We start from the raw sequence: 17,779 nt of genomic DNA, 5'->3' as shown, positions 1-17,779 counted from the left end.
TTGCCATAGGATTTACTTCCCGATGAGCTTGCTTGTTGAGCCAATTGAGTCTCCAACATGCGGTTGTGGACTTGTAATTGATCCATGGTTTGTCTCATGTGTTGCATTTCTTCCTCCAATTTGCTATTCATCTTGCTTTATTCAGCAAAAAATTTCTCCATCATGCTTTCCAAGGTTGGCTTCGATTCATGAGGTGGAAGGGATTGTTGTGCTCTTGCTTGATATCCAGGTTATGGTTGCCTTGTGGGCTGAAATTGAGGCTGAAACTGAGGCCTATTCTGCTGCATATACTGCTAGTTATGAGCATAATTTGAGCTTTGACCTTGTTGAGCAAAAGTTACTTGTGGTCTCCATGTTGAGTTGTTCACATTAGAATAAGAATTTCCCATGGGTTTCTGTTGATAACCTCCTGTATAAGCAGTTTGTTCTTGCAAATAATCATCACCATAAGAAGAGTAATCAACTCCACAACTTTGAGTTCCATCTGTGTAGGCAACTTGTTGCATAGTTGTAGGAGTTGAGGTTGTTGCCTTTGTGCAAAAATCACTAAGAAGCTGAGTCAATTGATCAAATCTTGCATTCATGTAGCTAACTGAGTCAAGTTCATAAATCCCAGCATTTTTTGGCTCAAGTGCTCTAGGATTTCCCCATAAATGGGTATTATAAGCAATCTTCTCTAATAAATCATAGCATTCTTCACTTGTCATTCTCATGAAATCTCCTCCTGCTTGTGAATCAATTGTGTTTCTTATGGCTGGAGTAACTCTGGTGTAGAAATTCTGAACAATCATCCATTTGGGTATTTCATGATGAGGACATTGCCTTTCAAGCTCCTTAAATCTCATCCAAGATTCATACAAAGTTTCATCATCCCTTGGCTTAAAAGCTACCATCAAATTCCTCAAATGAGTGGTCTTCCCAGGTGGGAAAAATTGAGATAGAAAAGCTTGAGATAGCTGTTCCCAAGTGGCTATAGTAGCTTGTGGAAGTGAGTCATACCACTCTAATGCTGAATCCCGAAGAGAGAATGGAAATAAGGTGAGCCGAATCACTTCATCTGAAACTCCAGGCTGCCTTTGTGTACCACATATCATCAAAAATTTCTTCAAATGAGAATGAGGATTTTCAAGTGGACTACCTCCAAATTGTGAATTCTGAACCATTTGAATGAGATCAGTCTTTAACTCAAATTGATTAGCTCCAATAATAGGTCTGTTATCTCTCACATCAGCACATCTAGGAAAAGCATAATCTAACATGGATCTTCTTTGAGGATCATTTTGATTAACAACTTCATTCTGCCTATTTTGCTCATTTCCTCCATTGTTTCCACCAATAGCTCTATTTTGATTCTCCATATTTTCAATTGTCTCCTCTTGCTCAAATCTTTGTTGTTCTTCTTTTTCTGCTTCCTTTCTTCTCTTGTATTCCTTTTTGTTAGCTCGACAGAATTTTTCAATTTCAGGATTGAACAACAATTCAGTATCACTTGTGCTTTTCGATCGTCTCATAAACAAAAAAAGTACCTAAAAACACAAGGAACAACAGTGAAAATAAAAGAAAATAAAAATTCTAATCATCTTAAAACAATTAAAATCCAACTTAAAAACAAACAATTCCCCGGCAACGGCGTCAAAAACTTGATGGTGGATCCGCAAGTGCACGGGTCACAGTAGTATAGTTTTAAAAATAATATCGTTCCCACAGGGAATTGTGCTTAAATTGGAAATAAAAGGATAAGCTAATTAGAATACTAAAATTTAAAGATATAAAATGAAATTTAAAATTTAAGATTGGTATTTGAGGAATTTAAGCTAAATCAAACAATTAACTAAATTAATTAAACTAGATTACAAAAATTTAAATTGAAATTTCTATTTATGAATTTTGGAGGAATTAAATCTAAATTCAATAAAAATTAAAGTGATTCTAGAGATAGGATTTTCTATATTGTTTGCATGTGGTTTATCCCTAATTTAGCCAAACACATGAGAATTGCAATTTTGAGGGAAATCAATTCTTAGTTCTTTGAAACCTTTTTCAAGCATTTCAAAGTTGGTATTCATTAAATCAAACCCTGTTTTCATGGTATTTCAAACCTAACAAAAACTCAATTAAAGCTCTAATTGATTTTTGGAAAGTCCCCTTAATCCTCTTAGCTTATCTCTAACACCAAGAAAACTAAGTTTATTGCAAGATTATCTATCCCAAATATTCACTTTTCAGTCCATCTATTAAGGATTAAAGCTTAACTTAATGAGGGCCCATTCATCAAGCAAGGCAACAAGCTCACAAGCAATAAATCAAAATGCAACAAATCTCATTTAAATGACTAAATCAGTTCAAAACCACAATACAAAGCAATATTTACAAACCCATCTCTAGAATCTCAAATAACTACTCACAAATCATAGTTTCAAGACAAACCCAAGTGTAGAAATGAAGAAATAATGAAAATCTAAGCTAAGGAATAGAAAAACCCAGTAAAATGGTGAAGGATCAGCTGCTGGAGAGTTGCAGAAAATGGCCTCTGCTACTGCTGCAAAATGGTTCCCGTCCTCCTCTCTTTCTCTCCTTCTTTCTTGCCAAAAATCTCTCTCCCTTTCCCCTTATGGAAAGAAAATAGATAAAGGAGGTTTTATATGGGTCAGAGATCTGCCCTAGAATGGGTAAAAAGGTGGAAGATTCCAGAGAAAATGAGGTATTAAATCAGAGTAACGAAAATGCCACGTCAGCCATTTTCAGTAAAAACGACATAAGCTGAATCGGTTGTATCACGGGTTGTGTCGCGGGTTGTGAAACCTGCTGCCTGAGAAAAACTGCATATCTGACTATCGACACAACCTGCGACATAAGCTAAATCGGTTGTGCTGCAGGTTGTGCAGCTCTCGGCCTTTTTTTAACTCAACTTCAAAATTTTTGCAATTCAACTCTAATTTCTTCCAAATGGCTGCTCTGATCAAAATACACCAAATTTCTCTAAATTTAACCTACAAAACAAATAAATTCTAAAAGTTAAACTAAGAAGTGTAAAATTGTAAAATTGGCTAATATCTATGGTAATAGCTATGAACAAGGGTAAATTATGTGCAAAAATTATACCTAAGTGATGATATAAAATGCATGCATCATTGAGAGGGTGAACCATTTAAATATTGATGTTTTGTGTGTTTGCTTTGTTTCTTTATAGTTTACACATTTTCACAGTGCACAATATTCATTATAGCGCTAATTAGCATGATTACTTAGTATATCAAGTTAATCTTGGTAGAAGAGAAGTTGTAGCTCAATATTGTATTCTAAGGGGCCGTTATTGTTTGGTAAATTTTCTTTATTATTTGGTGATATTTATTTTCTTATTGCATAAATTCAAGTAATCCTTTGAAAAATGAAGTATGATGAAGACTACTTCAACTTGTGACAAGGGAAAAAGAAAAAGTAAGCCATTTGATTAATATTTGATAGCATTCAAAATTAAATAACACGGTTCATAGGTATGAAATTATTTTATTTACGCAAAAGAGAAGTCTTACAACATGTGGTAAATAATAAAATGTATGATTATGAATATTAAAAAATTATAGATTTTGATTATGATAGTTAAGAGTGAAAAACAAACTAACACAATGGCAAGTCAAGTCTCCCTTAACATGATAAATATGATTTGTGATTAAGAAATGTCATCTTTACGCGTGAAGACTTTTCTTGATTGTGATTATTAGGGAAGAAGAAAGACCGACTTTGTGCAAAGGACTACCAAGACCATCTAGCACGCCTTATACAGTTAATTTTTATAATTTTTTATTATGAATTTTTTTTATTTAAAAAAATATCAATTTGTGGTATCACAATTTAATACAATTGACCATCATTAATTTACTTTACAAATGAATTTAAACTCTCAAAATCATAAGGCAAAGAACTAACTTATATAAAATTATTTAAGAGAATTTTAGTGAATAATCTATTTTTTTAATTAAGAGGTAATCTATATGAAATTATTTAATTTACACACACAAAATATATATTGTGAATTGATAAACTTCAAGTCAAGGTCTCTCATAAAAGGGAAAAAAATTATAATTAATTTCATAAATAATATGAAAATAAAGTAAAAGAGAAGTGTTGCTTTTTGTAGAAAATAATTTGATAATAAATATAGAGTAGAAGAAGAGAAAAATATTTGGCACAAATGATAGCTATAAAACCAAAAAATACGCTCAATAAACATGCACTTTCATTGAAGATGGTAACAATTTTGAAATGTATTTATCATATTTAATTAATGTGTTTGTATGCCTATATGAATTAAAGATGTAAATTAAATTTGTAATTTTAACAGCTTGATAAAATTTTTTTATTACAATAATATTTAAAAAATATTTTTTATTATAATAATATGTTTATTAAAATAATATATTATTTATAGCAGTTATAAGAGTAACATCTCCGTAAGGGATTTTTTATTACATGCCATTACTTCACTCCTCTCTAGGTTAACAAATTTGTGTATAATGGGTAAATGGTTAATGGGAGTTAACGGTTAACCTTGACGTATCAAATAAGGTTAATAAGGGGTAACTCATTACATGAGTAATTCAATTAAATTTTATGATAAAAATAAATTTACTATGAATTTCAATAACCTTAATTAAACTTTTCCAAGTTTTAATGCCAATTCGATTTGAAAATGAATTATGAAAACATTGGATTTTATTTATTTATATTATTATTTGTCTATTACCGTGTTTAAGATATCCTCATTTAAATTTGTTAAAAAAATACACAAAAAATCTATATCATAATATTATGGAAAATGAATCAAATGATATAAAAAATTTTAATTTTATATAATTGACTTAAAGCCAAGGTCTCCTCAAAAGTTGAAATATCAACAAAAGGAATATCCATTCATATCAATTAATGCCAATCACAGATAGTTTAATTAGTTTAATTAGTTTTTCTCATTTATCTATTTTAATCCGCTAGTTATTATTTGATCCCTCATGCCTCCATTGAATATATATATATATATATATATATATATATATATATATATATATATATATATATATATATATATATATACTCTCCTCCATTATGTCAACTAATATTTTTTTAGGCTTATTGAAAAGATAATTATCAAAATAAAAATTATGGAAGAAGGATAAATACAATAATATTGGATTTTCAATGATAATTATAAAAAAGTTAAAAAATAAAATTTTAAATTCAAATAATGAAAATTAGATAAAATTTTAATTACTTTAAAAATTTTAGTCAATTCTAATAAAATTAAAAGGATTAAATAAAATGAACAAAATGTGATAAAATTTAATTTTTATTTATTTATTTATTTATTTGGTAGTAGATTTTTTTTTAAGAAACATATTAAACTAATAGTCAAGTAAACTAAGCCAAATCGCATGACAGTCATTTAACGCAATGCACGAAAATCCAAGATCTAGTAAAATATCAATAATGCTAATAGAAAATTATATATATATATATATATATATATATAAAAGAGTAAAGGGGACATGAACCACTCTTTATTTAGTATTTCTATTTTTAAATTTAAATTTTTTTCCTATATTTTTATGTTTTGATTGAACCAATTAACATATTTTTGAAATTTTAATTTAATATTTTTATATAATTATTAATTATTTTAATATTTTATTATTATTAAAATGATTGATGATGGGATTGGCTTTTAATTCAAGGTCTCTCATAACAGTTTTCTTAAATAATAAGATATAATAAAAAGGAAGACTTGTGATAGAATCCAAACCAAACAACACGCAACACAGAAATTGCTAAAAATATATATATAACTGCGTTTAAGAGATCTTCATTTTAAATTGCTAAAAAATAGAAAAAAAAAATATATCATAACTATTATGGAAAATGATATAAAAAATTTAAAAATTTTATAAATTTCAACATGAAATAATACACATTAATAAAAAAATTATTTGTAAAAGACCTTTTTAAAAACCTTTTTGCAGAAAATAGGAGAGAAATTGCATAAAGGAAAAAATTATTAATTTGAAAAACTTAAATAAAGAAGAAAATTATTTTTTTTTTTATTCTTTTATTTTAAAATAAAAATTAAGAGATAATATAGGCTATTAATAGATAGCTATTTTAAATTGGATTCAAATATTTTCTATTCATAAAAAAACTAAATAAAGGTGTTTTAGTTTCTTTATGAATTATTTATTAAATTGATTGTAGCCTTAATAAATTCAGGTTGTGGAAATAGATATTCTTATTCTTATTATTATTATTAAGAGAGAATATATTCTAAATTTATATATTCCTTTTTTATTTTTTTTTATAAGAACTAATAAGATAATAAATTAAAATATAAAATATTAGTAACTCAAATCTCTTTGTTCATTTTAAATTTCAAATAGAGTTTTATATAATAAAATTCTCAAATTTTATAAATTCACTTTATTTTATCTGTTAATTTATGATTTTAAATAATCTATCTAATAAAATGACGTTTCATAAATATATAATTTAATTTCTTTCACAATTTTTAACCATAAAAATGTGTTTATTTAAAATATTAAAAAAACAATTATAAACTATAAAATTTTGTTCAAAATTTAGTAATTAGAGTTGCAAATTCAAAATTTTAAGTCATATATAATTATATTTATGCATACAAAAAGCACAAAAAAAATGCTAAAATTATAATAATAAAAAAAAATCTTACAACCTATAGATGCATGGTTGATGTTTTTGTAACTTTGAAAGGTGAATCTATTTTTTTTTCCTCTATTTCGTAAAGTTTTTATTTTATTTTTTTTTATTTTTATCTCTGTTAATGAAATTTTATATAAGAGTTTTTTATTTTGAGAAATAAATTAATTATTGTATATAAAATCATTATCGTTAATCTATTTTATCAACTAAATTTAGATGATCGAAATGGTTCTCTCATAACAGTTTTCATAAATAATAAGATATAATAAAATAAAAGAGAAGTTTTGTTTGTGGTGGAAAATAATGGCATTTGATAATGAATATAGACTGGAAGAAGAGGAAGACTTGTGATAGAAATGGTAGCTTTAATTTATTATAAAAGTTAAAACCAAATAACACTCTCACTAACATCAACGATAGACTTTCATTGAATAAGTTAAAAATTGTGAAAATGCACTCATAATTGAAAAAAACATTAATATCTTGAGATAGAACTGAATAATTATTTAGTTGAATTTATATTACATTGTTATTATTAATAAAAAAAAAAATTTGAATTTAGGGTCAAAACAAAATTAAGAGTTAAATTTTCTGAATAAAGTTAACATTTTCACTCAAAGTGGTCTATACTTTATATATGCATCCAAATATGACATGAAATTCTTAAGCAAAATGCAATTAAAAATGACATGACTCACACCCACCTGAAAAATAATAAAATGGTACATTTTTTATATTAATCAACTTATTTGAAAATTTAAAATTAAATAATACATATTTTATACTATATATCAAATATAAAGTTATATAAGCTGTTATTAAAAATATAAGATAATATATTGTTATATTCTTATAAAAATTTAAAAATCTAGTTAATAAATATTTAAAAATAAAAATTTTAATTTCAATTTATTGGCATATAATTATTCAAAGTTTTAATGTTATCATCAGGTTCTTTCTTAATGCTTCGTTGTACAATAAAGAATAACATATAATTTATATATGTAGCAGTAGCCTTCTTTTCGAATTCCCAGAAAGAAATGATAAAAGTATGGGAAGAGAGTTTATATCTTGCACTTACAGTTTGGACAACAGAAGCTTAAAAATGTAAATGAATAGGATAATTCATTATAGCTCTAATCAGCATAATTACATAGTATATCAAGTTAATCTTGGTAGAAGAGAAGTTGCAGCTCAATATTGTATTCTAAGGAGATGTTATTGTTTGGTAAATTTTATTTATTATTTGGTGATAATTATTTTTTTATTGTTGACAGAATTGCATAAATTCAAGTAATCTTTTGAAAAATGAAGTGTGAATGTTGTAAAGACTACTCCAACTTGTGACAAGGGAACAAGAAAGAAAAAGTATGCAGTTTGATTAATATTTGATAGCTTTCAAAACCAATAACGGGGTTCATAGATATGAAATTATTTCATTTACGTAGAAGGGAAGTCTTACAGTGGAAAATAATGAAATATATGATTATAAATATTAGAAATTATAGATTTTGATTATGATAGTTATGAGTGAGGAAAAAAGATACATAATGGCAAGTCAAGTCTCCCTTAAAATGATGAATATGATTTGTGATTCAGAAATGTCATCTTGGTGCGTGAAGACTTTTCTTGCTAGTGATTATTGGGCAAAAAGAAGGAATAGCTTTGTGGAATGGACTACCAAAACCATCTAGCACGCTTTACACAATTAATTTTTAATGAGATTTTATATAATTTTTTTTTATGAAAATTTTTTTATTTTAAAAAATAAATCAATTTGTGGTGTCACGATTTGATACAATTGACCATTATAAAATTCAGTGATTTTTGAGCTAAATTGAACTTAAATTAAAACTTTTAAATTAAATTAGATAAAAAATTTAAAATAAGTAAAATTAAACTTTTCAAATAAATACAGAAATATAATAGAGCTTTAAACCAGACAAAAATTTATGTAACGTTATTTGAGCAATTTTTATGATTTCAAAGTGAAGCTAAATTACAATTTTAGTATAGTATGAGAGAAAATTGAATTTGATTGTAAATTTTATATCACAATCTACGAATGAAAATTATTTTTTACTTAAAAAATACCTAAATATTAGCAATGATATATAAATTGATGTAACTTTATTTGAACAATTTTTATGATTTCAAAGTGAAGCTGAATTACAGTTTTAGTAGTGTGAGAGGAAAAAAAATTTGAAACGTGAACCAATTTCTTTAGTTTCTCTCTATTTGGTAGAATTTTTTATTTGTTTTTTTTTTATTTTTATCCCTCTTAATCAGACTTTAGATAATTTTTTTTATTACGAAAATTTTTTACTTTAAAAAATAAATCAATTGTGATATCACAATTTGATATAATTTATCATCATTAAATTATTTTATTAAATAAATTTAAACTCTCAAAATGTTATCCCACATACTGTGAATTAACTTATATGAAATTATTTTAGAGAAATTTAGTGAGTAATTTATATTATTGTTAATAGATATTTTTGTAAGAGAAATTTAGTGAATAACCTTTTTTTAATTTTTTTTAAATTAAGAAGTAATCTATATGAAATTATTTAATTTACACAGAAAATAGATATGGTAATCAATGGATTAACTTCAAGTCAAGGTCTATTATAAAAATAAATAAATAAATAAATAATAAGAAAGTAAAGTAAAAAAAGAAGTGTGTTGGAGTCTCACATTAGTTAGTTATAAAAAAATTGAAATAGAATATAAAAAGGAGAAATCAAGTCTAATTGACTTAAGTCATTTTGATAAAGATAACCTAAAGTTTAACAACTAGACCTCACTTATAGTCTTTATTACTATCTGAATTAGAGAATTTCACATAAAATCAGAATAGGTCACAATCCAAGATAAAAAAAAAAATGATAGCAGTGCCACAACGAGTCAAACCCAGGCAAAACTCTAGATAGACCACCGTGTAATTCAAGTGACAATCAAGGGAGAGCCAAGTCCAATAAATATTGCTTCATTTGATAATGAATATAGAGTGGAAGAAGAGGAAGACTTGTGATAGAAAATGATGGCTTTAATTTATTATAAAAGTTAAAACCAAATAAGACGCTTACAAACATACACCACGACTTTTATTGAAGATGTTAATAATGATGAGATGTACTCATCATTTAATTAAGAAGACCTTAATTTAATTTATATTATTTTATTATTTAACAATATGTATAAAAAATTTTCAATTAAATTTTGTGTTAAAAATAGATTTGATATGAATTTCAATAGCCTTAATCAACCTAAAAGTTTAAACTTATAGATAAGGGCATTTTATATCTCTATCAAATTAAATTTGTAACACCCTAAAATTTTAAATTTAATTATTTTATGAGCATTATTGATATTTTAATTTTATTTAAATTTTAAGAAATTATTTGAGATTTTTTGGATTTTAAAAATCGGGTTCGATTTTCCAAAAATATAAACTTTGATGATTTTTAAAAATTAATTTAAAGACCACGTGGCAAAACTAAAAATATATTTGGAGTCTACGAATTTTTCTGAGTTTTCTGGAATTTTTTTCGGAATTTTTGGACCTCGTTTTATGTCCCGAGCCAGAGTAAAAATTCAAAATTTTACATCCCAAATCGAACCGGCAGAATCGAACCGGACCGGATCGGACCGCTCTAATCGAACCGGTCTTCTTCTTTTTCTTCCTCCTTCCCGCGCGCGTCCGACCTTGTAACACCCTAGGCAAATCCCACATCAACAAAACACGGGAGAGATGCTGGGTTCATAAGTTGACAGTTCGTAACCCCTATTGACGCGTATTAAAACCGTGAGGGCTTCGGCCCATAAGGGGAGTGGATTGTAACACCCTAGGCAAATCCCACATCGACAAAACACGGGAGAGATGCTGGGTTCATAAGTTGACAGTTCGTAACCCCTATTGACGCGTTTTAAAACCGTGAGGGCTTCAACCCAGAGCAGACAATATCACTAGTGGGCCGGGCCATTACATTTGTGGTATCAGAGCCGCTCCGCGTGCAACCTTGAGCGATGGTGGGGCAAACCTCAGCGAAGACGCTGAGTCTCATAAGGGGGGTGGATTGTAACACCTTAGGCAAATCCCACATCGACAAAACACGGGAGAGATGCTGGGTTCATAAGTTGATAGTTCCTAACCCCTATTGACGCGTTTTAAAGCCGTGAGGGCTTGGCCGAGGCGGACAATATCACTAGTGGGCCGGGCCATTACATTTGTGGTATCAGAGCCACTCCGCGTGCAACCTTGAACGATGGTGGGGCAAACCTCAGCGAGGACGCTGAGTCCCATAAGGGGGGTGGATAAATGTAATGGCCCGGCCCACTAGTGATATTGTCCGCTCTGGACTGAAGCCCTCACGGCTTTAAAACGCGTCACTAGGGGTTACGAACCTCCAACTTATAAACCCAGCATCTCTCCCGTGTTTTGTCGATGTGGAATTTGCCTAGGGTGTTACAATCCACCCCCCTTATGGGACTCAGCGTCCTCGCTGAGGTTTGCCCCACCATCATTCAAGGTTGCACGCGGAGCAGCTCTGATACCACAAATGTAATGGCCCGGTCCACTAGTGATATTGTCCGCTCTAGACTGAAGCCCTCACGGTTTTAAAACGCGTCACTAGGGGTTACGAACCTCCAACTTATAAACCCAGCATCTCTCCCGTGTTTTGTCGATGTGGGATTTGCCTAGGGTGTTACAGACCTCCCTCCCCTTCTCTCTCTTTTTCTCTCTCCTCCCTTCTCCCCTTGTCGCGCGCGCCTCACCACCCCAGCTCGCGGCGTCCCCGTAGCCCACCATTGCCACCCCAACGGCGAGCGCGCGAACGCCCCTCCCTTGCGCGCGCGACTTTTCGACTTCCCGGCCGAAATCCGGCCACCAATCGGACCGGGTCTTGTGTCTAAACTCATCTACTCGTCGAGAGCTTTCCATAGACACCAAGAACACCGAAATCCATCGAGCGATTTGTCCAATTTTTGCCCGGGAAGTTTTAGCCCATTTTGACTTTCGGGCTAGATTTCTCGCAAACCGTGAACCCCACGAGAAAATCGAGAGTACCAGAGCGCTCCACTCGTCGAGAGCTTCGCGGCGACATAAATTTCGAATTTTTCCGACATCGTTTTTCGGTGGGTCCCACGGAACTTCGCAGTGTTTTTTCGAGCATTAAATGAGCTTAGAAAATTCTGAAAAATTTATGTGCTAACCCCCGTGTTATGGGCTTCGTGTAGGTATCCTCAATTTGCGGAAATTCGGCGGTTGTCAAGTGCGAGAATTTCGGCGAACGCATGCAGTTCTGGGAAAAGTCTCCGAATTGGACCGAGGTTTTGACTACCCCCCCCCCCATTGTCAGACGTCCCGAGCGCGTCCCCGAAGTCAGAATTGGCAAAGGTAAACCGAACCTTGCTTTTTCGTAATTTTCTAGTGCTTAAATAGGATTAAAAATCCATAAAATATTCGTGGTAGCTTAGAAAATTATGATTCTTTTCGCAATAGCCTAGTAATATTGCTAGAGACTACGGGGTAAATTTTTAGAATTTTTAGAGCGTTTGGGCAGTTTTTGCAAAAATGATCAATTATAAGGACTAAATTAAAATTTTACATATTGTGATGGATGATTGATTTGATGCGCCCAGGAGGGGCTGTGTGATGTGATTGAGTTGTGGATATATGGATTGTGGATATAGAAGTGTGTTTTGAGCCCTTTTGCAGGTTGGGTAGGTCCTAGGTATAGGGGAGACTCTGCCGGATTTTCGGCACGACTTAGGACGTATTTGGTCTTTTCTTGATTTGTATTGAGTCATTTATATTAAACAATTGTAATGTAATTGTCAGGTGAGCCGGGACAGCCTTCTTCCTCCGCCCAGCCGCCACAGTGACCGTTGTCAAGTCTGTGAGTAAAATATTAATTTTAATTGTAATTTCGATATTATTATATGTTCAAGCATGCCCATGCATCACTTATATGCATATATCTATGTAGATAAACTCTAGGCACGATTTATGTTGCATTCATAACTGTGAAAGTGCCATGTATGCTGTTGTGGTAATTTGGAGCAGTGCGCGTGTGTTGGCGTGCGTGTGATGTGGTGTGGACTATGGATAGGACGAGTAGACACGGCTTGAGATCTTCGCTGGGACCCGGTCCTTCGGGGTACACACGGCTTGAGTTCTTCGCTGGGACCCCGATTTGGTTATTAAGTGGAAGTCCGAGCTGAGTTCTTCGCTGGCACCAGGTTGGATTTAAGAGAGCTGTATAGGGGATCAGCTCCCCTATATTATGATTGATATTACAGGGTGTGTGAGTGCTCCAAATTACCTTTTTGATGTTATGATGTGAAATTATTGCTGGTGTTGCATTTTACTCTACAGGGTGCATCAGTTTAGGATAGTTATAGAGATTATGGTTAAAATTGATATTTTACTCTCTGAGTCGAACGCTCACTCCTGTTCAATATTTTTCCAGGCCACAGGAGGATATTTTTGAGGTTAACCTGCTTTTCTCCCTCGCAGGTCATCTATTTATGTTTGCGTAATTCTATAAACTTCTAGAATTTTCGCATGTGATAGAAATATTATTTGAATTGGGTCTATAAACTAAATTGTTATTTTGGGCCTGTAAACTTAATATTCTATGCATGTTTGATGGATTGGATGAGGGAGCTGAGCTCCCATTTATTTTTATGCTGATATGAGTATGTGGAGGGTGAGCTGAGCTCCCCAATTGAGTATTTATTTTGTTTACAAGTCGGGTGAGTCAAAAACTCTCCGTTGGAAGGTCCATTTTATGGCCGGACTCTGTCCGGTTGTTTTCTTGAAATTGGGCCCAATTGGGCCTTAGAGTTGGGTTAATAAATAGTTAGGCTTACTACGGGCCTCGGGGGCTTTAGGCTGGCCCAGGTCCTAGTGCCGGTCCGGCCCATAGGTTGGGTCGTGACAAATGTGGTATCAGAGCTTAGGCTCCAAATTCTTAAGGAATGTTTGTCTAAAATGTTGAGAAGAGTCTACTAGGAGTCACATGCGGAAAATAGGGTCCACATTCGTCTTGCATTGTCATCTTTGTTTCTAGTCTCTGCTTCATATATTGTGTGTAAATATGAGTCTATAGAGCTGTGTAATGTGCAATTTTGAATTTTGTGGGCTAATGCTGCTGAATTTCAGGAAAATGCATAGAAGCAGGAGAGCTGCAACTGCACCAGAACCAGATGTGCCTGACGAGGTGTCGGCACAGGATGAGGCGCCTGCCCCGAGGAGGTGGGGTAGGAGGCCTAGAGCTGCTCAAGTAGAAGAGCAGCTGCCACCAGTTAGGATCAGTCTTTTATGGCACAGGGTCCCATGGACCCAATGGCAGCTACTCTAGCTGGGTTGCAGAGAACCATCGACATGATGGCGCAGTATATGGTCCACCCTCCACAGCAGCAGCAGTCCACCGCACCAAGAGGGGAACCTTACAAACAGATCATCAATTTCAAGAAGTTGGTGCCTGATACTTATGATGTGTCAGACAATGCATATCGGTTTTTGGATTCCTGCAGACAGGCAGGAACAGAATTGCAGTTAACTGATAGAAGACTTATAGAGTGTATGCAGCATGTCATGGGGCCTATGCCTAGACAATGGATTAAGGACTACATATTACCTCGGATGGAGGGTTTGTCATGGACTCAGTTTGTGGAACTGTTCATCAACCGGTTTGTACTAGAAAGTTTCAGAGACCAAAAGCAGTGGGCCTTTGAGGCCTTAAGACAGAATGGCAGGTCTATAGATGAATATGCTACAGAATTTCTGGAACTGAGCAGATATGCCCATACAGCAGTAGCTACAGAAACTATGAAGGTGAAGAGATTCCTGAAGGGGCTTGACAGGAGGTATGCAAACCTGGCCATGATGTTGGATCAGTCTTTTGATGTGGTGGTTGATCGAGCCAGACAGATTGAGATTAGCTATGCTGTGGATGACAGCGAAAGGGCAAAGAAAAACAGAGCAAGGGGTTCTTCAGGTGTTCCCCACATGGGTACTACGGATAGTGGTGGCCAAACTAATTACAGAGGAAGAAGCAGAAATAAGAGAAGTGGTTTTAGACACAAATCCCGAGGGTTCAGACCAGGGTACGGATCCAGCAGTGGTCACAGTTCGAGATACAGCAGTTCTGGGTCTAGTTCAGGATCCTCCTTGGCACCTTGTGCACAGTGTGGAAGAGGACATTCAGGACCTTGTATGATGGGTTCAGGAGTATGTTTCAGGTGCGGCCAACCAGTCACTTTGCTAGGGAATGCCCCATGTTCAGCGAGCCACAGATGGGGTCACAAGGTTCTGTTGCAAATGTTCCTCGTCAGTTGTATCCAGGTGCTTCCAGCATGGCGGTGATCGATTCGGTGGCCAATAGGGCCGAGGACAAGGGGGACGTGGATTTGGAGGCAGATTAGGAGGTAGAAGTCAGTATCAGGGTTCTGCCACTCAGGGTAGGGGTCAAGCTTGGGTTTTCACCCTGACCCATCAGGATGCTCAGGCTTTAAATGCAATTGTGGCAGGTATTCTTCTAGTCTGTTCCTATGAGGCTCGTGTTTTGATAGATCCGGGTGCTACCCACTCATTTGTCTCCCCTGTGTTTGCCATGAGATTGGGTAGAAACCCTACCACTTTAGAATACCCTTTATCTGTAGCTACCCCGCTTTGTGATAACATAGATGTAGATATGATTTTTCTGGGTAGCCCAGTAATAGTGGATGGAAAGATCCTCCCAGCAGACTTGGTTCCTCTACCAGTAATGGATTTTGATGTAATTTTGGGGATGGATTGGTTGGCAACTCATTATGCCACTTTAGACTGCAGGAATAAAAAGGTATATTTCCACATACCTGGTGTGGAAGAGTTTAGCTTTGATAGTGACAGGAGCGTGGCTCCATATAACTTGGTGTCAGCAATTAGTCTAGAAAAATGTTGAGGCGTGGATGTCAAGGGTATTTGGCATTGGTGAGAGATACCTCTGTAGAAGGTGTCAATATGGAAAATGTTCCTGTTGTCAGAGAATTTATGGATGTCTTCCCAGAGGAGCTTCCAGGGTTGCCACCAGGAAGGGAAATAGAGTTTTGCATTGATGTTGTGCCGGGTATAAACCCCATATCAATGCCACCTTACAGGATGGCACCAGCAGAATTGAAAGAGTTAGAGGAGCAACTACAGGAGCTTTTGGACAAGGGTTTCATACGTCCGAGCACTTCACCCTGGGGTGCTCCTGTTCTATTTGTAAGAAAGAAAGATGGGTCATTGAGGTTGTGTATTGACTATAGACAGTTGAACAAGGTGACTGTGAAGAACAAATATCCACTTCCTCGGATCGATGATCTATTTGATCAGCTCTAAGGGGCTAGATTCTTTTCCAAAATAGACCTGCGATCAGGCTACCATCAGTTGAGAATTAGGAATGAGGACGTGTCCAAAACGGCATTCAGGACAAGATATGGTCATTATGAGTTCTTGGTAATGTCTTTTGGACTCACTAATACACCAGCAGCCTTCATGGACTTGATGAACAGGGTGTTCAAGCCATTTTTGGACCGTTTTGTCATCGTATTCATAGATGACATTTTGGTATACTCTCGGACCGAGGAAGAACACGTGTGGCACTTGAGAATGGTGTTGCAGACTTTGAGGGAGCACCAGCTATACACCAAATTTTCGAAATGTGAATTTTGGCTAGAAAGCATCTCATTCTTGGGACACATGGTTTCTAGTGAAGGTATTCAAGTGGATCCCAAGAAAATTAAAGTCAGAATCGATTGGCTTAGGCCTACATGATCCAACGAGGTGAGAAGTTTTCTGGGTCTAGCTGGCTACTATAGGCTTTTTGTGCAAGATTTTTCCAAGATAGCGGCTCCCCTAACTAAGTTAACTCGGAAGAATGTTCCATTCATTTAGACAGATGACTGTGAGGAGAGTTTCCAGAAGCTTAAGGAGTGTCTAACCACTGCCCCTATGTTGACACTACCTATGAGTGGTGAAGGATACACCGTGTACTGTGACGCCTCCAGAGTTGGCCTAGGGTGTGTTTTGATGCAGAATGGAAAAGTAGTGGCTTATGCTTCAAGGCAGCTGAAGAGGCATGAGCAGAACTACCCCGCCCATGATTTGAAAATGGCGGCTGTAGTCTTTGCACTAAAAATCTGGAAACACTACTTGTATGGTGAAGTGTGCGAGATATACACCGACCACAAGAGTTTGAAGTACATCTTCCAACAGAGGGATTTAAACTTGAGACAGAGGAGATGGATGGAGCTTCTGAAAGACTATGATTGCACCATCCAGTACCACCCTGGGAAGGCCAATGTTGTAGCAGATGCTTTGAGCAGAAAATCTTCTGGCAGTTTGGCGCACATTTCAGTAGAGAAGAGACCGTTGATTAAGGAAGTACATGAGTTGATGGATCAAGGTTTAATCCTAGATCTGTCAGATGAGGGAGTATTGTTGGCTCATTTTTCAGTGAGGCCAGACTTGAGAGACAGAGTTAGAGTTTCCCAACACAGAGACCAACAATTGATGAAGATCATAGAAAGAGTACAGCAAGGTGAAGGTGGTGAGTTCGGATTTGCCAATGATGGCGCCCTAGTGCAAGGTTCTAGGATATGTGTGCCCGATGTGGACAATCTCAGAAATGAAATCATGCGAGAGGCACACTATACACTGTACAATATCCACCCAGGCTCCACCAAGATGTACCATGATGTGAAAGATAGCTATTGGTGGAATGGCATGAAGAGAGACATAGCAGACTTTGTGTCCAAGTGCTTGACTTGTCAGAAGGTGAAGTTTGAACACCAGAGACCGTCAGGGAAGCTGCAAGAGCTCCCTATACCAGAATGGAAGTGGGAAATGATTACCATGGATTTTGTGACTGGGTTGCCTCGTACCACGCGAGGATATGATTCGATATGGGTAATTGTAGACCGCTTAACCAAATCAGCTCACTTCTTGCCTGTGAAGACTACATATTCTGTGGCACAGTACGCCCGACTCTACATTTGAGAAATAGTCAGATTGTATGGAATT

At 34.4% G+C, this 17,779-nt stretch overlaps 1 non-coding gene across 1 annotated transcript; it reads left to right on the top strand.

The window, feature by feature from the left end:
• The first annotated feature begins 801 nt into the window (after positions 1-801).
• LOC131175705 (small nucleolar RNA R71) lies at positions 802-908 on the top strand. Its single transcript, XR_009145895.1, has one exon. It is a non-coding gene; the product is annotated as a small nucleolar RNA R71 (small nucleolar RNA).
• Positions 909-17,779: the final 16,871 nt, after the last annotated feature.

This window comes from Hevea brasiliensis, chromosome 17, assembly GCF_030052815.1.
Source record: "Hevea brasiliensis isolate MT/VB/25A 57/8 chromosome 17, ASM3005281v1, whole genome shotgun sequence".
Lineage (NCBI taxonomy): Eukaryota > Viridiplantae > Streptophyta > Magnoliopsida > Malpighiales > Euphorbiaceae > Hevea > Hevea brasiliensis.
This window is presented reverse-complemented; position numbering and strand designations above follow the sequence as displayed.